The following is a 24,255-nucleotide window of genomic DNA, read 5'->3' as shown; positions in this document are numbered from 1 at the left end:
CCCAAAACACCTGGAGGGCCAAGGTTGAGGAAGCCTGGTGTAGACAATATGGAGCTAGATGGATCAGTGGTTTGACCCAGTATAAAGCAGCTTCCTGTGACATTGACCTGTTTGAGTCCTTGCAGTGTTAACCTCTGCACTTTGCTATGACACAACCAGAAGTGCCTCATCAGCTGTCCTCAGTTATTACTATACTATTTTGTGACTGTTGATAAATTGGGTGTGCACAGCTGTTATTTGGGGGATGTGTGTGGAGAGAAAGAGAAAGAGAGAAAGTATGATAAATCAACACAGCTGCCTGCATTTTTGGACTCTCTGTGACTCTTTGATGAGCTCCTGCACATCAAAATTTACCACCATTCCACTGTTCATGAGGTGATTTTAACAGTCACCTCCAGGTAACAGTCTTCCTCCAACTTCCTTATCCCTCCCACAAGCTCCTCCACCTTGATTTTCAAGGTTTGTCATTCATGCGGTGCCAGTAGATCCACTCACCATATGCCTTGCAGAAGTATTAAAGAAAAGCACCTCATGGAGCAGAGAGGGCAATATTTTATGACATACAGCTTATATTTTTCCAAGAGGGAGTATCATTCTGCTGAAGAAATACATCATTACAGTATATTATCAGCATGCAGTAGTCATTTCTTCATTTCTTTCCTTTTATGGTCCAGTCTCATTTGAAAAAAACACAAACACTTTAATTGGACGTTCTGTCGTAAGCTGTCTCCATTAACACCATCTCGGAAGATCTCTGTCACAGGCAGTTGCCAGTTAGTGAAGTTTCACAAACATATCTTCATTATTTATGCATGCTGTGCTTTATTACCAACACCAGGTGTGAGCTAGGAACACTTCGCTACACACAGGCAGCTAAAGAGGTCAAATGTCTCTGTTAAAAGCAATAACGATTAACAAACAGAACAGCAAAGGTGCATTCTCACGTGAACAGCTGGGCTCGCTGCTTCCTCAGCACTGTCATGCTCCCATTTTTATAGTGGTGAGCCCCCAACACCAGCCCTATTAATTTATTACAGGAAGAGTGCAGGATGTTTTGGGGGTGAACACAAGGCACCCACTTACTTTTGGAGTCCCTCAAGGATTCAGGGCAGTTTTCAAGATTTATTCACATCATTTGACAGTCTTATAAGGAAGTTTACTCCAAGAGGTAATTGTTATGTATTGAAGTTCTCACCCTGGCCACCAGGTGTATTGTATATATATAGTTTTCACTCAGGTCCACGTCAGTTAATTTAGGCAGGAAACCCTGGGTTGTTGTTGTTACAATGTTGACAGCTGGCTGACTATAAAGGCAGGCCAGCTGAGCTGTTTGCTGTTCAGTTCAGTTCCAGCTTACTTATAAAGAACTACTTGGAGAAATCTCTGTGTAGTCTACTTTGTCAACCTACTACTTAATAGTAATGACTGGTCTATAGCTGTACAAGAGCCAAAGTGGTGGTTCACATTGGGACTGTGATGCTGGGGCCATCTATCTATCTATCTATCTATCTATCATCTATCTATCTATCTATCTATCTATCTATCTATCTATCTATCTATCTATCTATCTATATCTATCTATCATCTATCTATCATCTATCTATCATCTATCTATCATCTATCTATCTATCATCTATCTATCTATCTATCTATCTATCTATCTATCTATCTATCTATCTATCTATCTATCTATCTATCTATCTATCTATCTATCATCTATCATCTATAATCTATCACCTATCTATCTATCGTCATCTATCTATCATCTATCATTTCTCCCTCATGTTTCCCCAGAGACTTTTCTTCCTCCTGTTCCCTCAGAGACTTTTCTCCTTTGTGTGCCTCCTCCTCAAGGCGGCAGCTCCTCCTGGAGGGTGGCAGCACGAGAACAGGCCTTCTCTGCAGTGGCTCCCCATCTGCGGGATACTCTCCACAGGGAAGTTCACCTGACGCCTTCATTATACACCTTTAGGCGCCAGGCAAAAACGTTCCATTTTAACCAGGCCTTTGGTTGATTTGATTGACATCCTATGGCCTTTTAAAATGTGCCCTTTGGGGGGGGGGAGGGTGTTATTGGGTTGTTTTATTTTGATTATATATTTTGTGGTTTTATATTTTGATTTTGTTCTTTGAACTGCCCTGAGACCTCCGGATATAGAGCAGTATATAAATTCAATAATAAAAAAACAAACACCAATTCTCATGCTATATGCTCCACAGGGGGACCCTTAATCATATTGTAAGTGCATCTGTGGTCCCCAACCCCATCTCTGTGGGTAGGTCAATGGAAGAGCACCTGTGCTGCATTCATAAGGTCCCAGGGTCAAACCTCAGCATCTCCTGCCAGGGCTCGGAAGTTCCTCAGCTACTGCTAGTCAGTGTAAACATTGCTGAGGTAGAGGGACCAATGGTCTGACTTGGTATAAGGCAGTTTCCTATGTCCCAATAGTAACTGGGGGAGGAATTTTAATTGGGAAAAGCATGCATTTAAATGTGGATTATGATCCTTATTTGGACTGGTCTCCCAGCAGCTGTATTTTTATTTTTACAGAGACAATTTATTTGTTACTTTAATTTCTACACCTCCCAAAAGAAGCCCAGGACAGCAAACAACCAAGCAGCAAAAGAATATGATTAAAAATAAAATAAATGAAAATGCTGAGAACATCTTTAAACATTTTTAAAACAGCCACATATTCTCACAGATAGGAGCAGTATTTTAAAGCCGTGAAACAGAAATGAACAGGAATGTTTTAAAAATTCTTCCTGAATGTTAATAGCAAGGAGTCAAGTACAACTCATTAGGGAGCACATTTCACAAACGGGGCTGCCCTGTTTTCCCATAGGAAGATTCTAATCACAGATAGACTGCACCATCTAATTTTGTACCCTGAACTTCCTAGATAAGCAGGGATCTGAACCGGGATCTTCTGTATCCCAATTTGTATTGACTGTGCTGTAGTGGTTAGAGTGCTGGACAAGGACAGGAGAGACCTGGGTTCAAATCCCCACTCAGCCATGAAGCCCACTGGGGTGGAATCTACACACATATAAAAAAAAAGCTGTGAAAATGTTTTTTAAAAAAACGTTTTGAAAAATACATTGATTTTGCCATAGCTCACATTTGCCATCTAGTGTCACATTTGTATATTGCACTTTACAACACATTTAAAACATTTTATTTGCAGCTGTAGAGCTGAATCTTGAACCAGTATTGAATTCCTTGGAGGAATGTCACAATGTCACATGCCTGATAACTGGACTGCTTGTTGAATTTTGATAAGGTAAATTACTGGTAAGGAGAATCCCATCTCAGTACAAACAGCTGGTTCTAGCACGAAGTTTGCTGGATATGAGATCACTTTTAGAACTAATTCAAAGAGCACTTACACACTGAACAGCTACACTGTGTGGTTGTCCAGATAAGCCAACATCCAGATAAGCTGCCCGTCATGCATATGTCCATTGAAAACAAAGGGACTGCAGTTAGTTGCAACTAATTTTCCCTGCGGACTTTGGTGTAATTCTTTGGTGTAATTCTAGTAAGCAACAAATCAGTGATAACCCTGCTTCTAAATTGTCCCACTGCAGATAGGGGAATCATATGACACTATGTAAAACAAATAAATAAATAGCTCTACTCCATATGGTACTGGAGGAGACTCTTGAGAGTCCCATGGACTGCAAGAAGATCAAACCTATCCATTCTTAAGGAAATCACCCCTGAGTTCTCACAGAAGGACAGATCCTGAAGCTGAGTCTCCAGTACTTTGGCCACTTCATGAGAAGAGAAGACTGCCTGGAAAAGACCTTGACGCTGGGAAAGATTGAGGGCACAAGGAGAAGGGGATGACAGAGGACAAGATGGACAGTGTTCTCGAAGCTACCAACATGAGTTTGACAAAACTGCGGGAGGCAGTGGAAGATAGGACTGCCTGGCATGCTCTGATCCATGGGGTCACAAAGAGTCGGACACAACTAAACGACTAAACAACAACAACAACAACAACAACCCATAGTAAACTAGCATGTTAAGGGACTAAGTCAGGTTAGAACTCTTCTTCCTCACATCTCCAACTTGGTGGTGACAATGCATTTTGGACTACAATTCCCATCAAACATAGGCAGCACAACTGTAGCCCATGTTCTAGAGGAAGAGTCAATCTAGACTGAAGTGGGACAGTTCAGAAACAGAAGATCAGCTCAAACATTCTCTTCAAAATGGACATTCATTTATTCTGAGGAGAATCCTAGAAATTTGTCCCTGGATACAGCTCCATGAAAAGTTGACTCAACACACTTTTGAAATCATGTCATAGAGTGCTTTCCTGAGAACCTAATGTTTATGTTTATGTTTATTATTATTATCATCCTCAGTGCTTTTTTTCCTAAAAAAATGTTTAGGGGTACTCTCATTTTCCTACTCATATTGAAATACTGCCCCTCAATGAGGCCAAACTTAGATTCACAAAATGTTTAGGGGTATGCTTACTGCTGCTTCCCCCCAGAAAAAAAGCACTGATTATCCTTAACTTTATTTTTTCAGGGTCTAAAACACGTACATATAACAAACAATCCCCATAGAGAGGAGATATGGTATCTAAAGGGCTGTCACATGGAAGATGGAGCAAGCTTGTTTTCTCTTGCTCCTGAGGTTAGAACCCGAACCAGTGGATCCAAATTACAAGAAAGGAGATTCCAACTGAATATGAGGAAGAACTTCCTGTTGGTGAGAGTAGAATGGACTCCCTCAGAAGGTGGTGGACACTCTTTCCATGGAGGTTTGTAAGCAGAGGTTGGATTGCCATCTGCCATGGATGGTTTAGTTGATATTCCTGGATTGCAGGGGGCTGGACTAGATGACCCTCAGGGTCCCTTCCATCTCTACAATTCTACGATTCTATGATTCTATCCCCACACCTCAAGAAACATTTAGTGCATATGCAGTATAAATAATGTAGTCAAACATTAAGCAAACATTATGTAAATAGTTTAGAACTAATTACACCAGGTGTCTTATACTCTTCAACTTCACAGGTTGTCCCAGAATGAGCCATGGGGGATGAGCAAACAGCATGTCTTTTCCAGAGTACTGAATCAACTTGCACCAGAGAGGTGAGAACTTTATGTTATTCTAGAACTCACCCTACAGTATCACTTCTGATTTGTGCTAGTGGGGTTTACATCACAGCTTAAGCCAAAGGCAGCTCGTTTTCTCCCAAGGCTGGTTCTTTCTGAAGTGTAGTGGTTAAGAGTGGTGGACTCGTAATCTGGGGAACCGGGTTCGTGTCTCCGCTCCTCCACATGCAGCTGCTGGGTGACCTGGGGCTAGTCACACTTCTCTGAAGTCTCTCAGCCCCACTCACCTCACAGAGTGTTTGTTGTGGGGGAGGAAGGAAAAGGAGAATGTTAGCTGAGACTCCTTCGGGTGGTGATAAAGCAGGATATCAAATTCAAACTCCTCCTCCTCCTCTCATTTATGCACTGGTACCAATGGCACTTTTATCAAAGTATGAGTACTGGGTCTTCATTTTTACCAAAAAAGCAATGTCTCTGTCTCCATTTACACTTACCAGTATTTCTAATCCTGGCTTTTGGATTAGCTTCTCTTTTCCCCAATACAACTGTACTAATAATACTTCAAAACTGAGCACAAGTGTTTTGAATAAGCTATTATGTTGCTTTCACATTATCATATTGTTTGCTGTAATATGTGAAAGAATAAAAAAAAAGTAATTAGAGAATGGTGCTTAGGTCATAGCCAAACTGGCATACTAAATGCATAATAAATGTCTACTTTGCTTTTAATTAAGCAGCGTCTCCTTAAAGGTTTTTAATCACTAGTTTGGATAAGTGGGATTTGCAATGATTGTTAAGATACTGTGGAGAGTGGTTGAAAACATGCACCTGCATGCAGTTAGAAAGGGGAGGGTTATGGACAATATTATGTAGAGAAGAAAGGAAAGCTTTCTTAAAGTGTAGTTAGTATGATGGATAATATCATAATTCATAGTAAAATACGGAAATCCTTTTAGCATACTTTGTCCTGATGTTCAGCTTAAAAAAAAAATCAGCCCTATGTAATTTATGGAGTACGTACTTATGGCACAACTATTTACCAAACCAATTGCATAATGTATTGTAGAGGAACAGAATAAAATATGTACCCACTGATCTCTGTGACTGTGGGGCTTTGATTGGGGTTGGCTTTAGGTCTGAGCAAAATGCCCTGGCTGTTTTACTTCCTCTGTGGGTGGGCCTCTTAAGATTTGTTTGTTTGTGTGTGTGTGTGGTGTGGCACCTTGTAACACACACAGAGTAAAGCGGTGAGCTCTTAAAAAAAAACAAGTATGAGGAGAGGGAAAGCTTCTTTCTAGATACCATTTTGTCTTTCTCAAAATGTACTGGACTGATGCAACAGCCGTGAATTGTGAGGAAAAGAAAATGGTGACCTCCCCACCAGCTTTGTGGGTGGGAGAAGGGTAGGCAGCTGGCCACTCAGTGGCAGCTTCCCAGGGATGTGGAAGGTCTTAAGCGGAGCTTATTCATGCAAGGATGTTGAGAACAGGAATTCCCCTCACCATTTTTAGTCCATGCACATTAGCCCCAAACATCTAAATACAGAGTCGGTGTCATGTTTAGAAGCTCCCCGCCCCATTCACTAGCCCATATTTATGTGGAGGAATAGCAAGTCCATCTTCTGCTGACCAGGTGGGCATGCCGTATGTGTGTGTGCTTTTTAAATCTCACACTGGCCATGTGAAGCTTTCCCCCTGGAACTCTGTAGCATCGTGTTTAAACCAGACCTTTGTAATTAACTTATGCACAACTCTCTGAGGCCCAAAGCAGAAATACATCTTTACTTTTTATGATAATTATTGGGATCGCAGCAGGTGGGGAGGCAGGGATTAACCCATTCCTCTCCTGTTGAGGTGCTGAGGAAAATCTATTCTCTGAAGCTGCCATTTGCATTTGGAGGAAATCCCAGAATAGGAGGAAAGTTTTTATCCCTGACAGACTTGGTTCATTCCAAGTCAGCTGGGCAGTGGAAGACAGACCAAGGAAGCAAAGAGAGACTTTGCCAAGATAAGGGGCAGCAAATTTGTAAAAGGCTGGTTGATATGGGGAAAGGCAGTGGTAAAGGTTCTGTGATAAAGAACAAATAAGGGCAAGCTTTTGTCAGGAAAGCGGGGGGAAAAGAGACAATGTTCAGGGGGCTGGAGCAACTCAGGAAATCAGGATGAATGCTTGTGGTTGTATAACTGCCCCATGAATGAATTAGGATGAATGCTCAATAATGGGCAGACATAGTCAAACCTCCACATAAGCTTTGTGTAAAAAATCAAGGGGAATACTCAATAAACAGACCAACATCTGGAACCCTATGACCCCATCCACCCATGAAAACATTATCAACAATTTCTGTATGGGAGTTATCATTTGCCCTAACTGTGTGGTCAAAATGACTGGGATTCCCCACTCCCTGTCTTCCAGACCCACATCTCTGTGAGAGAGCTAGTGCAGTTAGTTTTGTGTGTTGCCAGCTTTTCATGGACATATGTACTGCAATTCAAGCCAATATGAAATAATGTGGAAAGAACCTGAAACGGAAAATTAGGAATGACACATTCAAGATAAAGGGGCTCAGCCACAGAAACAGTGTCTGATGAAGATTTAGAGTGATGGCTGAGCCATGTGAATTGTTTATCCATTCTGCCATGGTATTGCTGCAAGCCAAGAGTGGTGTAATAATTTATTTGGAAAACCACAGTTTAGTACAGTGAGGGGGGAAAAGTAATCTAGTACAGCTTTGACAGGCCAGGCAGATAGATATGAAAAAGAGAAACAGATCTATTTCTTGAGATGTGGGCTACAATTATGAATGAATAGGCAGGAACAGTAATGTATGAGTTCCTGGCCTACAGATTTGTTTTTTGCTATCCCTCACATAGGTACTTCTTCAGGGCTTTAAAAAAAGATAGTTATATATCATGTGTGTGTGTATGTCTGTGTATATATTGCATTTTCTGGTTTTTACTGCTCAATACATATACCAGTGATTGCCTTGTTTACAGTACCCCTTTCCTTACAATGGGGAAAGCAGGCATTTCTGTATTGGTTGTAAGGTTGTGAAAATGCTGCTGGTGGCCGTGGTACTGTTGCTCCCTTTATATTTTTGGAATCTTCCCTTGAACATTTTCTTCCCACATTTTCCGTGTTCTCTGTCATACAGTTTTCTCCACTAGGATCAAGCCGTTTTCATGCTTAAGACTAATGAAGGGAAGAACCTTAGGCCATCTGTGGTGATGTGGCTTTGATGCAGTGCTACTGATTGAAATACATATTTCAGTTGTGTCAAAAACACAAAGTGGAATAAAATGCCAGTTGCCAAATATCACTGCTTGCCACAATTGATTTGTGGGATTTTTTTTTTTAGAAATCATAATCTGGGTGGTGTCCCTATGAATTCAACAAGAGGCCTTGCTGCCTTCACAAATAATAATAATAATAATAATAATAATAATAATAATAATTTATTATTTATACCCCGCCCATCTGGCTGGGCCCCCCCAGCCACTCTGGGCGGCTTCCATAGAAACCAGGAAACACTAAAATATCATACATTAAAAACTTCCCTGAACAGGGCTGCCTTAAGATGTTTTCTGAATGTCAAGTAGTTGTTTATCGTTTTGACATCTGCTGGGAGGGCGTTCCACAGGGCGGGCGCCACTACCGAAAAGGCCCTCTGCCTGGTTCCCTGTAGCTTTGCTTCTCGCAATGAGGGAACCGCCAGAAGGCCCTCGGCACTGGACCTCAGCGTCCGGGCAGAACGATGGGGGTGGAGACGCTCCTTCAGGTATACTGGGCCGAGGCCGTTTAGGGCTTTAAAGGTCAACACCAACACTTTGAATTGTGCTCGGAAACGTACTGGGAGCCAATGTAGGTCTTTCAAGACCGGTGTTATGTGGTCTCGGCGGCCGCCCCCAGTCACCAGTCTAGCTGCCGCATTCTGGATATGCAATCTAGTCATCACTCTGATTATGGATACAATTTGGGAACCAGGAAAGAGCCAATTCCTCTTCACATATTCCTTGTGTGAAGGAGCTACAGTGGTACCTCAGGTTACATACGCTTCAGGTTACATACGCTTCAGGTTACAGACTCCGCTAACCCAGAAATAGTGCTTCAGGTTAAGCACTTTGCTTCAGGATGAGAACGGCAGCAGCAAGAGGCCCCATTAGCTAAAGTTGTGCTTCAGGTTAAGAACAGTTTCAGGCTAAGAACGGACCTCCAGAACAAATTAAGTACTTAACCCGAGGTACCACTGTATATGGGTCCAAAGAGACTAGGGGGCTCCATGTCCCCCCCCCAAGTTGTATGATATCTTCTGGCTCTTCAAATGCTGAGGAACAATGGTATATATATATGCTGGAGTGATCTAGCACTTGAAGAACAGCCTTCTCTCACATACTGAAGTCAGGCAGAGGTGACCAGGAAAGGGGCCTTCATGGTTGCAGTTAATTTTTAATTATGTGCTACACAACTGAAGTCATGCACATGGCCATCTAAAGCCTACCTCCCACAATAAGACAATTAAGTCCAGGGTCTAAGATTACCTTGCTACATCACCACTGGAAATGAACTAGACATGTCTACAAGCAGGCAATGATTTTTGCAAATATGTGTATAAACATACTGGGTAGCTACTTATTTGCATATATGCTGTTTATTCTAGAACAGCAGGAGGTGAGTAGGGAATAGACAGCTCAGGACAGATCCATGACAGGGAGCTTCATGTGACCAGATAAAACAATATGGTGGAACTAAGGATAAGATCACTAATACCATGGAAACTCACAACACTGTTATGTCTTATTAAGCCACAAACACATGAATGGTATTGATAAATACTGAGTTGAACTGGTGCTAGTTGGTTTCTTGACATATTACAGCACCCAAAACTAAATAGAAATATTTGAAAGTAAAATTCTGGCAGTCTGATTTTGGGAACCACAGAACATGCGAACCTGGCACGCAATTTGACAGTGCTTACAATTATACCATGTGGAAATCAGCTCCACACAGCCACAGTATTGTTGGTCTTTTGTATTAATTAAACTGGTTCAATTTGCTACTGGAGAGGAGAGAATGGATTCCTTAAGAGCAGTGGGGTCATTGTGGAATGCAAGCAGGTTAGTACATGTAAGAAGCGAATATCTTGATCACACCAGTAATACGGCTCCTCTGCCTCAGAAAAGAAAAGGGCTAAAACCATACTCATGAGCTTTAATCTTATTAGAAATCCATGTCTCAGCTGACCTTGCAACACTACTGATTGACTGCCATGAGTGACACAGGGTTGGAATTAGGGCGTCAGGGGAGCAAAGTGAGCAGCCAGACAGTGGTTTGTGGGAAAATAGTATTGGCCTGGGGGAAGAGAGAGCCTGAAACATTTAAAAGCAAACAAATGTATTAGGTGTTCTTATTAGTTTTCTCAAGAGTCTGTTATATATACAGACTCAGACAAATACTAATCTGTCTAAGTATATACTGGGGATACACATGGCTTATTCTCTGAATGTTTTTTCCCCTCTTGCAAATGTTCAGGACACTGAACATGAATCTGACATCCCGTACAGCACTGTAGTTAAATGCAAATGGTGTGCTTTTCTTTTCAAAGTGCCATGTCAACATAAGTTAGGGCTCAGTTACAGTTTCTGGGGCCAGCAGATTACGTGGGCAGATTACCTGCCTTTCAGTTAATCTGCAATTTAGTTATTAATGTGAAGGAAGGTTTAAATCCCCAAACCGTTCGTTTTTCCTTCTCTGTCCAAGTTGATGTGGGCTGCCAAGCTTTGATCTCATAAATGCTTGCCCACTGGGCAGGGTCAGAAGGTGGAAGCAGACTGTAACCTGGCAGCTCAGAGAAAAAGGGAAAGCTAGAGGTAGACCCTGTAAATAGTTTAAACTGATTTTAATGTTACATTTTTTTTACATGGTTGCAACCCTTTATGGAATTTTATAGTGAAGATTGGATAAGAAATCTAATAAATCAGCATTATCACTGTTATCCTGGATAAAGCTTGGTGGGTCATGCAGAGCACGGTTGGGATAAACCAGAGGTAGACAACTTATGGTTCTCCAGATGTTGGAGGGCTCCACTTTTCATCAGCTCCATCTGATGATGGTCAGTGATGATGGGAAATTAAGTAAAAATACCCCACATACATGGGAGAGTCACAGTTTGCCCACTACTGATTCACAGCATGGAATACTGTACATAGCAAAACTAAACAAAATTATGGATCTGGATTCTCAGATCCGTAGTACACATAACTTCTGAAAAATTCAGTTTGTTGGTGTTTCCAGTAAAATAATGGATGGTTGGCAACACTGTTTTCTGTCCAGTTCTAGTAACCACCTGTATCCTATGGTCTAGTTGAGATGGCTTAGGTCTGCAATACTGTGCTCAGTTATTTTGTAATATATGCCACTGAACATAGTGGTAACAATTTTGAGTAAACATTTGCAGACATTTAAACTTAGAAGCTATGTTGAAATGGTAGTACTGAGGGCAGGATTAGATCACTTGGAACAATATCTTATTCCCGGTTGCCTCTTCAATGTCAAACTTCCTGGTAGCAGCAGGCTGAAAATTTTCTCTTCCAAATAAGCAAATGACATTGGGATGGTGTTTGGTATGGATATTCTGTGTATGCCTGGGCTTCTCATTGACCACTGTTATTTAGTTTTTCTTTGCAAAGTTTATCACCAGAATTGACAGGAAACAACCTGCATATAAAATTGAACACAATGGTTAAGCAGTTTCCCTGTAATGCATTAAATCTTGGGTTTAAATGTTTAAAGCTTACTTAGTAAGCACATTTGCACAACTGAAGTGTGTTTGCAATCGTTACTACATCCTATCAGTCCCTCAAGTTTAGTGACTGATATCCATTAGGAAAGTATTTCTTGCTCTGCAAATCTCTCTCTCTTATGAATTCTCTATAATGTATAAAAACATGATTAACAGTGCAATCCTATATTTGTCTAGGATTATTTAGAAGTAAATCCTACTGAGTTCAATGGGACTTGCCCTCAAGTATGGGGCTATAAGATTGCAGCTAAAGCTGTAATCCAATTCACAATTATTTGTGAGTAAATCCCACTGAACTCAATGGGACTTACTTCTAAGTAAACATGCAAAGCATCGCTATGTTTACTTAGCACATGTTTCTACTCACACCAGGGAACTTGCTGTTGCTATATCACTAGTCTTATTATATCTTTTTTTATATCCTTCAGCATTTCCCCTGAAGTTTCAATAACAATATTAGCAGTGCAGCTTCAGCAAGAATGAGAAACCTATTTTGGCGAAAGTCCTTAGGCAGATATATCATCTTCTCTTAGGCTTGCCTTTCTACCAATGCAATATGCATTGAACAGCACGGAATAAAAACAATTATTCAGAAAGAACTATTTATTTTTGGTGACCACAGCATATTTAGTTTTAATGACCAGCCATGGAATTTTGAATGTATGGATTCTTAGAAAAGACAAATAAAAGTAAATTTAATGAACATAGCCCCAATCTAGATATATAGCACAATTCTACACTACCTAGATGAAACATACTGGGACTTACTCTGAAGCAAGTGTGCATAGGATTGCAGCAGAAGACACACACACATACACAAGATGACGTCTTAAGGGTACACCTAAAGAAGGCATATGAAGAGGTTCTTCAATTAAAAACGGCTAAATGAATAATAGAAAAATAGAACTGTAGAATTGGAAGGGATCCCGAAGGTCATCCTCCAACCCTCTGCACTGAAGGAATCTCAGCTCAAGCATCCATGACAGATGGCCACCCAAACTGCGCTTAAAAACCTCCAATGAAGGAAAGTCCGCCACCTCTCGAGGGAGACCATTCCACTGTCTGTCAGCTCTTGCTGTCAGAAAGTTCTTCCTGATGTTTAGCAGGCTTCATTTTAATTCTCAGAAAAATGTCGTAAAAGCAAACCAAATGAAGTAGACTAGTAGACTAGGTGGTTGCATAGATGGCTTAATTGCAAACACTATTTTTTTTTTTAACCAAAGTTGCCCTACATGGTGTTATGAATTTCTAGATGAATTGTGGGGCTTTACTGTGAACGTTGGTTGGTCCTAATGAACTTGTTGTTTTACTGATCTTGGGTTTAACCAATTGTTTAAAAAAAATCCTTTGGCATCTACAGAGTTTAATTCCTAATGTGTAAGGATCAGGGTTTTTACATTAGCACAGAGGTTGTTTGGCTTGAAGTGCCCCGTAATGTTCATTCTGCCCTTGCAAAAAACCCAAACTTTTAGTGTGACAGCACTTGATATTAGGCAGGCCCATTCATGTAGTTTAGGCAATCCTAGCCGGACATGTTAATTTTATTACATAGATTTGTTTTTTAAATCTGTTGGGCTGTATCCTACCAAGGTCTGCTCAGAGCATACCAGTTGTAAAGTTAATGGATCAAAGCTATCCTTGCCCATTAATTTCAGTGCACGTGCTCTGAGTAAAAATTGATTTTAATCTATGTTTTGATAATGTTATTATATCTACTATTATTTAAGGGTATTTTATTGCTATTTTTAAATGAACTTTATAACATTTAATGTAAACAACCTAGATTTTTTTTAAAATTAAGTGGTATACCGTATAAAACTTGCTAAATAAATAAATAAATAAAACAAATAAACATGGGGCTGCTCCACAGCTCAGCCGTGAATCCACCCAAGGATCCTTGGGTAAATCACTGTCTCACAACACGGTTGTAATGATAAATGAGGCAAACTTTTCAAAGCCCGTTGTTCATTAAAAAAGTATATAAAACCAATTCATAATAATAATAATTCTGGGAGGTATCACAATGGGATAATAACAAAAGTAGTGGCCAGTATATAACTTTGTTTGCATTCTATTTGAAAAGCCAAAATACAATAAATGATTCCAGACATGCAGTATATTAACATTTGATCTTGTTCTCCTATAGGGGAGGTGTCATTTAAAGGATGGCCATCACCCATCCCTTGCTATGTTTCAGAACACACATGTTAATCTGTTTACAAAATCTATATTTCAGGTTCTGAGGTATGAAAACATAACAACAGCAAATGCTCTTAAAATGCAGCATTGTTGTGTGTTTTGAAATTTAATCTTGAACACATCTGAGAACATGGGAATAGCCTTTAGTGAGCTCATTTACTTGCAAGTAAACATGCTTAGGATTTAACTTTATTTTGATTTGAACGTCATGCAAATGGGCATAACTATGCACATGATGTTTCCAGATTGCTGTGAATGTTAAGCACTGGGATTTATGGTCCTGTTTTAGTCTCCCTCTCTCCCCCTCTGCATGTGTGTTATATATACTGTACATGTGCACACATCACACACATATGCATGTAGCTGTATACACATGAGTTTATATACACTGAAATTACAATAGCTATCGCTAACAAGGAAGACTAAGCATGTGACAAATTCCAATATTGATGCAGGGTGCCTGGGCCACAGCCCGTGCTGTTAAGAAAAACAAATGTTATTAACGTGTTAAGGAGAAATACTTGCTAATAACTAGATAATTTTAAGAAGTTAGGTTCATACCATCTGTTAATCTTAGTTGTGATTAAAGAGGTAAATCCTAATGGCCATTATTCCTAATGACAGGACCAAGCAGGCTTAAAGCATTAGCCGTCGCAGGCTGAAGAGGAGAAGCAATGAAGGATATCAGCAATCTTAGCTGCAATTGAGGAATTGCCCCGTCTTCCACACAACAAAAGTGATACAAAAGAATTACACCCTCACTAAAGTCTATTTCCTCGTATAATCACACAAAATGATTTTTCTTAAATATGATAATAAATCACAGTAAAAAATCAATGTGGCAGGGCCCAACTGCTATGGCCTGATAACGCATCAATCAATATTTAGTATTTAGATTTTAATTAATACATAGCAGTGCAGAGGCCTTTTAAGAGAGAAATATTATCACAGATAAAAAATCCTGCACTGTTAGCATGCAAAAGTTGTTGCTCATATCTGTCATTGATCAATCTGCCGCTGTTGTGATTAAAAACCCTTGAAAATATCAGACAAGAGCATAAAACAGATTGAGCCAAGCAGAGCACGTTGTAGGCACCTCAGCATTGCAAAGCCACTAGAAAAGGATGCTGGGTAAAACTGGTTTACAAGGAGGAAAATACTGTTGGCTGAACACAGGCCATCTCATTGTGGAAAATATCCTTAGTATTTTTTAACAAATGCAGTACAGGAGAAATAAAACAGCCAGTGTTTGAGGTATAGCAGAAAGTTGCTTACTAATTGCATTTAACACATTCTCCACTGCAGAATATAAAACAAAATATTGTAACTGAATCTGAACATTAATTTTGATCTATATCTAAAAGGGGTTTCTCACGGACTATGCATTACAGAACGAGTTTGAATATTTGTTGGCAATGTTGGTATAATAGACCAAGGTTGGGAGCATGAAATTCAGAGAAAACCGAATTGCAGAAAAAGCTTGTACAAATGGATTTGGTCAGCAGTGTGGGATTCGTCAAGGAATAATACTATAATATTTTATGGGAATGAATCAAATGCAGTATAATTAATAAAAAAACAATTTTGTTCCAAAATTTGGATGATTTGTGAGGTGAGGAAGACAGGCAATTTATTCAGGTCTAATGGCATTGCGAACAAATTAATCTTTGGCTAAAGCCACTAAACCATGGCTTGAGATGAGAGAGTTTTAGTAATTCTCCTAATTAGGAGAATTCCAGAACAAAATATCATTGATACATATATAAAAACAGCAATATGCCACAGGCATGGTCAAGATATAAAAGTCTGAGAATTATAAACAACCAACCATACATAATATGAGCAATGTATACATTTTGCAGTTCCATGGGAACTGCGGCCATGAGGCAAATCTAAATGTCTTCCCCAAAGATAACTAGCTCTGAAAAGGGGGAAGAGATGGATGTTTATTCCTTTTTCTAATCTGTTGTTCTTTCTAAAACAACAATGCTGATATTTTCTGGCTATTTGGATATCGTATCAAATTGAAGAAAATATACAAGGTTAATCTACAAAATTGACCTTAGACCAGAAAACATCCCCCCCCCCCCGTATATTAGCAGTTCCAACCACTGCAGTGCAAATCCTCTTTTCCCCAGTGTAAGCAGAGAGAATGCCGGCAGCCTCCTCTTCTGTCATCTGTCATGGTGGTGTAGAGAGTAAGGTGCATGGGTCCCAGGCCCTGGTATGAGACCTCTGGGCACCTCCCTCCCTCCCTCCTTTACAGGGGTGGGCTCCCTCTTTGTCCTTGATTGGCGTCCTACTGGCCACATTCCCATCTTTTGGGAAAGCATCTAGCAGCACAACTTGGAGGTGAGACTATCCCCTTGTATGGAATGTGACAAACAAGTGGCCATTTCCCCCACATAACTGAATTTATTGCACAAATTCTTTAATTCTAAAATAAAAATAAAAAATCAATTAGCTGAGCAGTTTTGGTTTGAAATTTTCATTTCTGTAAATATTAATGTTTTGTTCATAAGTCGGGCTGACCTTCCCTTCCTTCTTTCTGCCGAAATACTCTCTTCACGGAATGGGTGTGCTCTGCAAACTTCCTGAGTGGAAACCTCAATTCCCTGTGAAATAGTCATGCCCATTGCATCTCAACATTGAGAAAGAAAATGCCATAAGAAGGAGTCAAGTATCATATGACTATAGCCACAAACCCAATGTAATACAAATCCACATGCTATAACAGCACAATTTGCACTGCCTCTGTGAAGCCTGTGCTTGCATTTTGATTATCAGACCATTGTAAATGGATCTTAGCCTAGGAGCAAAGCTTTTTTTCCTTTTAAAAATATCTATTAACTTATAGAGACAAAACACTTAGTTTATTTAGTTCTTAAAGAACTTCAGGTAATTGAAGATTCTGGATTTGAATGGGCTTTCTCAACGAGGGTCTGGGCTTGGACATGAGTAACATTGCATGGAAAAGGAATTGGTATTATATATGACCTGTCTGCTTCAAACCTGTTAGCAGTCTGGCGGCCATGTTCTGTGCTAGTTGAAGCTTCAGCATTGTCCTCAAAGGAAGTCCCACATAAACAGCCTTGCAGTAGTCCAGTCTTGAGGTTACCAGAGCCTAGATTACTGTCGCCAAGTTACCCATGTCCAGATAGGGTTGTAGTTGGGCCACCAGCCTAAGGATGTGGAAGGCACACTGAGCCACCGAGGCCACCAGTGCCTCAGTTGACCACAATGTATACACAAGAACCCCCACAAGAACTATAAACTTACTCCTTCTGAGGGAGTGTGACCCCATCTAGAGCAGGCTGCACACCACTCAGCCAGACGAAGGAGCCACCCACCAAGATCATCTCTGTTCTGTCTGTACTGCATGATCATAAGACTCAAAAGTGATGCTTAATTTAATTAACGCAGGGTGTGCTTCCTGGTTGGGAACCATTTACTCACAATGGGAGATTGCTGCCTAGATTGCTTGCATTAAATAGAATGCTGCATTGTGGAGTTAACTAGACTAGGGTGCAACCTCTGTTCCTGATTGGCTTGGGCCTATAGCTTATGCCAGTGCTGACACATGCTGGAGGTGCTTTCCCTGATAACCAAAATGATGCTCTCATTGCTGAGAGCAAAACCAAATCACATACACATATGAGCTAGCCAGAGCTTCTTGGTAACATAGTTATATAGTGGGAAATGTTGATGTGCAGGAGCTCATCATGTCAATTTTTGTGACCATGCCCCTAAAAAGACCCCAAAGAGAGTTAAAAATTGCCAGCAGAGCTCTGTCTGTCTATCTATCTATCTATCTATCTATCTATCTATCTATCTATCTATCTATCATTTATCTATCTATCATCTATCAGCAGTACATTGCATTATCCTCAATTTAGTCAGATCAGTTGGCTGCATAAAATAATGAGTTGGCATGTTAGACTACGGCTGAGGAGACCTCAGTTCACATCCCTGATCAACCAGTGTGGGTTAGTGGCTAGAGTGTTGGACTGTGAATCTCACTGGGTGTCCTTTGGCCAGTCACCCATTCTCACAGTCTAATCTCTCTCACAGGTAGGACATAAATGCAATGATAAACAAACAATGAAATGAAGTTCACTATTTGACCTTGGGCAGTCATTGAGCTTAACCCACCCCCAAAAGGGTTCATATGCCAGGTCAGACCTGTCCTCCAATCACTGGCAAATTCCACTCTGGCAACTGATGGCCATCACTCCTGCTATGAATAAAATTCCAAAGCTGCACTTCCCCACATCCTCGCTCCTATACACAACAGGTTTCTGGAAGAGAAGTAAGATTTGCTCATGAGTATATGTAGAGAGGCCAACACATGTGCATCATGCTGGCAATAGAGATATGTGGTTTTACTATAATTCTACCATTCCCATGCCCCTCAGATATGAATTGAAAGTCAAGTATAAGGTTGGAAAGAGGAAACACTAATGCGCCAGCCCTGCAGAGCTTCAAACATAAAATTTCAGTGTAAATTCCCCATTGAGGGGTAATTTCTCTACCTATATACCTACTTACACACACACACACACACACACACACACACACACACCCCTTCTACTTGTGCATTAAAGCTCTCATAAGCACAGCCTGTTGGCCTCATAGACTTTCCCAGGTTGTTTTACATGGAAAGAATGAATTGATTATTGTAAATGAATGTTTGGCTGCTGCAACACCAGAAATGGTTGTTTGCTGTCAGCTCTATAGTATCAAAAAGCCACCGAACCAACCCAACCTCCCCCAAACAGTTGATGATCCATGTTTAATTCTGCGCATTTTAATATTGTTTACGCATCTTTGGAAAGAGATATTGAGATAGTGCAGATGTGTGCGAGTGTACACATAAGCAGACATCTGCCACAGCGTCTGTTTTGCACACACATAAAAGTGCCCACGCACACAGGTATAAGCATATGTATTCAGTCTCTAGATAATCAGAGACACAGATAAAATAAAGCTTCTCGAATGACAGACATTCTGCAGACAGGGTTGTTAGTTTATGTAGGCTATAGGCAGAGTCGACTGGAAAATTTTGATCACTTTAATTTACTATATCCAGCATGCCTGCTGTACTCATCCAGCACTTTTATCAAGCCCTGTGAGGTGGTATTGATTTTTTTATTTTCTATGTAGGATAAGAAGACAGAGAGTTAGGAGCAAGAGTGAATGAAGAACTTTCCTCAGATTACTGCTATTCTCTAGCTTATTGCATCCTGTCGTTTGTAGTTTCAGATGATGTCCAGTATGTCAGGGTTGCTTGAAGCAATAAACAGGGTGAATAACAATGGAAAGGCGAGATGAGAAAGATTGAAAAAAGGAAAAAAGAGGCAGCCAAGAAAGTAAGAAAGTGAATGTGAGAAATAAGGGGAGGTGGGTGGGCTGAGAAGGGGGGAAGGAGAGGTTGAGAAAAAGTGTCTGCGGTGTAGAGAGCTTGATGAGCGCATTCCTTTAAAGTAGCTATATAACCAGTCATGACAGTTTTTCACCAAACAGCTAAAATGTAAAACCGATCAGGTAGCGAAATAATGGAAACGGTGCCCTTTATGTTTTATTATTTTGCTACAGGAAGCAGCAAAGCAAAGAAAAAAGTGTTTAACAGCTATATTATTATTTTTTATTCCCTTGAATTAGCAGTTGGGCTGTTGTGAAAAGATGGATTTATTTCTCTTTCTCTTTTTTTTGGTACCCTGGCCTGAAAAACCTCTGTAGAAACCGTTAGAGATTCTAAATTTGCAAGTGATGCAGTATTTCAATCATAGTCCTTCAGGATCTTGAGCTTTGGGGGCATTTTTGCTGACCATCAACTCCATGGGATAAAAATCGATTTACAGTAGAGAATGTGCTTCACCTGTTCATAAAGGATGGCGAACTGTATTCTGGCTGATGCCTACCCTGCTATATATACAGTATATAGATTTTGCTTTTCTCTACTACGCAGGCAAAAGTGGATTGCCATCAGCACATTACACCAGCCATTCAGCATCATTCAGTTCCTTTAGCTTTCTGGATACAATTAGCAGTGCTGGTTTTCATCTAGAAAGACTAAAATGGCTTCTACATACCGCAGAGATGTTCTTCTTCCCTATTTCATGTCATGATTTCTATGGTCAATCACAAACAGTGCCATGAACAAAGGTTTCGGGGCCAGTCATTATTATTATTACTTTATTTTTTAGTGGTATGTTTACTTACAGCATTCCTGGGCACTGCTGGGGACCCAGGAAGGGGCCTACCTGGGTTGGTCTGCCTTTTAAAAGCTGGCACCATTTTATTTTCTCACAAATACTCTGACATAGATCTGGGGCATTGTGAGAAATTTGAACAGTGGTTCCTAGCCACTTGGATCACAAGTACTATTGTTGTTGCTGCTTACTGCCGCAGTACTAAGATAGATTCAACTGTCAGCTCACTCAAACCTGAAGCTGCTTATCTTTTAAAGACATAATTTATACTTTCAATATCTCCCCTCCCTTCCACTATTTACTGATGTTAAATGTGCAGATTAAAAGTGCAACGAGTGACTGATCAAAGAAATAAACATTTACATTAATGGCCATTACTTGCTTGGATTGGAATATTTATTGACATTGCTGGAAGTCAGTTGTTATTTTATTGATAGAATAAAACAACGTAGCTGTCAAGGAATTTAAATCAAAAGGCACCTTCAGACAGTTGCCGTTTTTGGGTGGGATTCAATCAAATCCTGGCAAATTCAGGCTGTGCAATTAAAGCTTTTGTGAAAGAAACATGCTTTCCTCAAAGATCCCCAAGATGACAGTGATGGAGCCATGCACAGTGAAGTGTGGTGTAACACTTGTTTTGACACAATGTCATCTAGCCTTCCTACAAACAAATCAGTCTGGATGCTCATTAAAAAGGTCTCCTGGAAGTGACCAAGGACTCAAGCGCCTTACTTCCTGTGCTGTTAAATCTCCTTACTGGTTGAAGGGGCTACAACTACATGTTGTAGTGCTACTCATATTAGAGGTTGTTCACCACTCCAGAATGCCAGGAAGTAAGTCCCACTGAACTCAGTGCACTTTACTTCTGACATACATACCAAGGAATTTGTGCAGATCTTCTGGAAACTTTAGCTTCCAGCAATTCAAGAGCTCCTCCTCATGTTCTGAGGGACTTTTAGAAATAAGAATCTACATACAGATTAAGCTTCACAGATACAGAGTTTTATTTTTATAGTTCCTTCCTGCCCTTCCTCACAAGGGAGCTCAGGGTGGCAACATTAAAATGTGTAGTGTAAGTCTTGGGGTGGATTAGTAAAGGTAAAGGTAAAGGGACCCCTGACCATTAGGTCCAGTCATGGCTGACTCTGGGGTTGCGGCGCTCATCTCGCTTTACTGGCTGAGGGAGCCGGTGTACAGCTTCCGGGTCATGTGGCCAGCATGGCTAAGCCACTTCTGGCGAACCAGAGCAGCACACGGAAACGCCGGTTATCTTCCCACCGTAGCGGTACCTATTTACCTACTTGCACTTTGACGTGCTTTCAAACTGCTAGGTTGGCAGGAGCAGGGACTGAGCAACAGGAGCTCACCCCATCGTGGGGATTTGAACCGCCAACCTTCTGATCGGCAAGTCCTAGGTTCTGTGGTTTAACCCACAGCGCCACCCGCGCTTGGGGTGGACTAGCTTGTGATTAACCCAAAGCATCCTGAAATCCTGATATACACTGCATTCCTGATCACATTCTCATCCACATGCACCCCCCTTCTTAAAGTGATCAACACAGAAAACACGACACCTAACAACACATTACATTAAAGACACAGCATAACCATTTATTAATTTCTATTTTTAAATTAAGTTCGGGAGGCCTCCAATTTTCATTGGGAGCATAACTACGTTGGAACAGGAGCTTTAATCCTTCTGTGCCCAACTGCAATGCTGATGGGAATCACAGCTTCTCATGACAATTACCATTAGAACTTAAAACAACAACAAAAACCATACTGCTGCCGCTGCACACCACACATTTAATATAATGTGTAAGTAGATGCCAAAGGATGTTGCTTCCTAGCCTCATTCTTGAATGTGCTCTGTGATTAATCTTTTCCGTATTAATATGGTTCAACTTTACAGAAAAAGTAGAGCTAAAAAAGAACGACAGGGGCAGGGGAAACAGAATGTAGGAGTCAGGCAGAGCAAAACTTCACTAATTCAAGTGCTCCTTGCTTTCAGAGCTGCAGACATTTTTGAAATTCTCTTTAGGACCATGAGGGCTAGAAACTTTAATAAGTTATGTTTAAAACAACTGAACATCACTCAGTGAAGCTTTGCTGCCAAGGAAAATGAAGGTCGTTCACAGTGATGTCTCAGAGCAGGGAATGGCTAATGAAACAAGCCCTCTCCAGGTGTTATGTCCCTCACACAAAGAAGGGGACAGAGGGGGCAGGCATGCTAGCCCCATCCTGTCATGCCACTGTGCCCCTTCCTGCCATGTGTTGGCATGAGCCTGCTGCAGATTGTTTCCCCTCCAATATCTGGGACTCACAAAATTATCTACCATAATTGTCTTTCTGTCATTTGTCATAGCTTCCAGTGAGCATCTGCTCTGCCCAGAGAATCCTTCTGAACAGTTCCAGACACAATATAAAACAGAACAACTGCATCCCTTTTATGGTTGATTTTCAGCCGTCTTTTCCAACCGACCACCTCGCTATTAGGGAGAACTGTCATTGAAAGCCAGCGCTCAGTGCCTCAAAAAAGCCATCAAAAACAGTGCTTTCTGCCAGCCTCCTAATCTACAAAAATATATATGTTAGAACCAAATTAAAAATACCAATCATTAAGCCTGGATCTCAACATTATTACTCTAGTCATTGTTCCACCTGTGATTATGTTAGGGTAACTGTCACATTTAAAAGCAGTAAAAAAACCACAAAGCCCGCCACCCTATTACACCAAGCAATATATCACCTGCAAATTCACTAGTGTTTTAGAAGTTATACAATGCAAACACCCATGTTTTTGTTTGTTTTTTAACAGAGTACCTTGGGAAAAAAACATCAAAGGACTTCGTACTCACTTCAGAAATCACATCACCGTTGCATCAGGGATGAGGGGTGGGTGTGTAGAGGAGAAATAATACAGAGGTAGAGGAAACGTCACTCTTTTCAGCAGGGACTCAGTTTCCCCAAGATCTCTCGGTTGACTTGAACAGAAGAAGTCCTAGACCCATGTGAAAAACAAAAACAGTGTCTGTATCCCTCCCTCAAATCACTGTGTTTCGAGTATCCTGGTAAAATAATTCACTGTGGTTAAAGCCTAGACCTTTTCTCAAAACAGCCAAACCCACCTCGCCAGCCGTTCCCCACCTGAACTCAGGACATTTCCCTAATAATCTAGGTTTTGCTTTTTTATTTTTAAAGAAATAATGCAACTATAACTTTAAAGATCCAAGCCCACAGAGCACCTTGGGAGTTCAGGGAGTTCACCTCAAGCGTTTTGTAATTCAGGAAGTACACATCACTGACCCTCATGAACACCTACTTCAGTTGGTAACTAAGCCTCTTTTTCAGAGAAAGAGACTTTGGCATTGTTTTGTATGCCCTGGTATTCTCTTGCCTTACTCTTGTCACACAGTTTACATGCCACTATCAATTGTCCTGTACTAGGAGCAGGGCTTTTTCAGTGGTGTCCCTGTGTTGTGCCATTCCTAAAAATACCTGCTACATCTGCTCATTTAGGAGGAAAGTAAAAACAACAACATAGCATCTGTTTCCTCTTTAAATGTCAGTTCCCATTTAGGCTGTGTGCTTTAGGCTGAAATCCTAAACATGGATACTTGGGCATCAGCCTGACTGAATGTGTTTACTTCTCAGTGGTTAATGCAAGTGGTTAATTGCTAATCTAGTTATGTCTATCTATCTGATCTGACTATTAAATGTGTTCATTAAAAATGGTAGCTACCCATCTCACCAGCTATTAGAGGACTGGATTTTAGAAATGCCATGTTATCTTAAGTAAGTGTGATTATAGTCCCTATGTTTCGAAGTTTGGCTTTGTTAGGGTTGAAAAAACAGAGGCAGTTTTAATTGTCCAGGAACACTGGCAGGTATCTATAAACTTCAAGAGGTGTTTTTGAAGATACTATCCCCTCCTTCTCTTTCTGAGGCACAACCCAGATTTCATTA

The sequence above is a fragment of the Podarcis melisellensis genome (genome assembly GCF_964234715.1).
Source record: "Podarcis melisellensis genome assembly, chromosome: 7".
NCBI lineage: Eukaryota > Metazoa > Chordata > Lepidosauria > Squamata > Lacertidae > Podarcis > Podarcis melisellensis.
The sequence above is the reverse complement of the archived record's forward strand: the minus strand, read 5'-3'. Positions refer to the sequence as shown.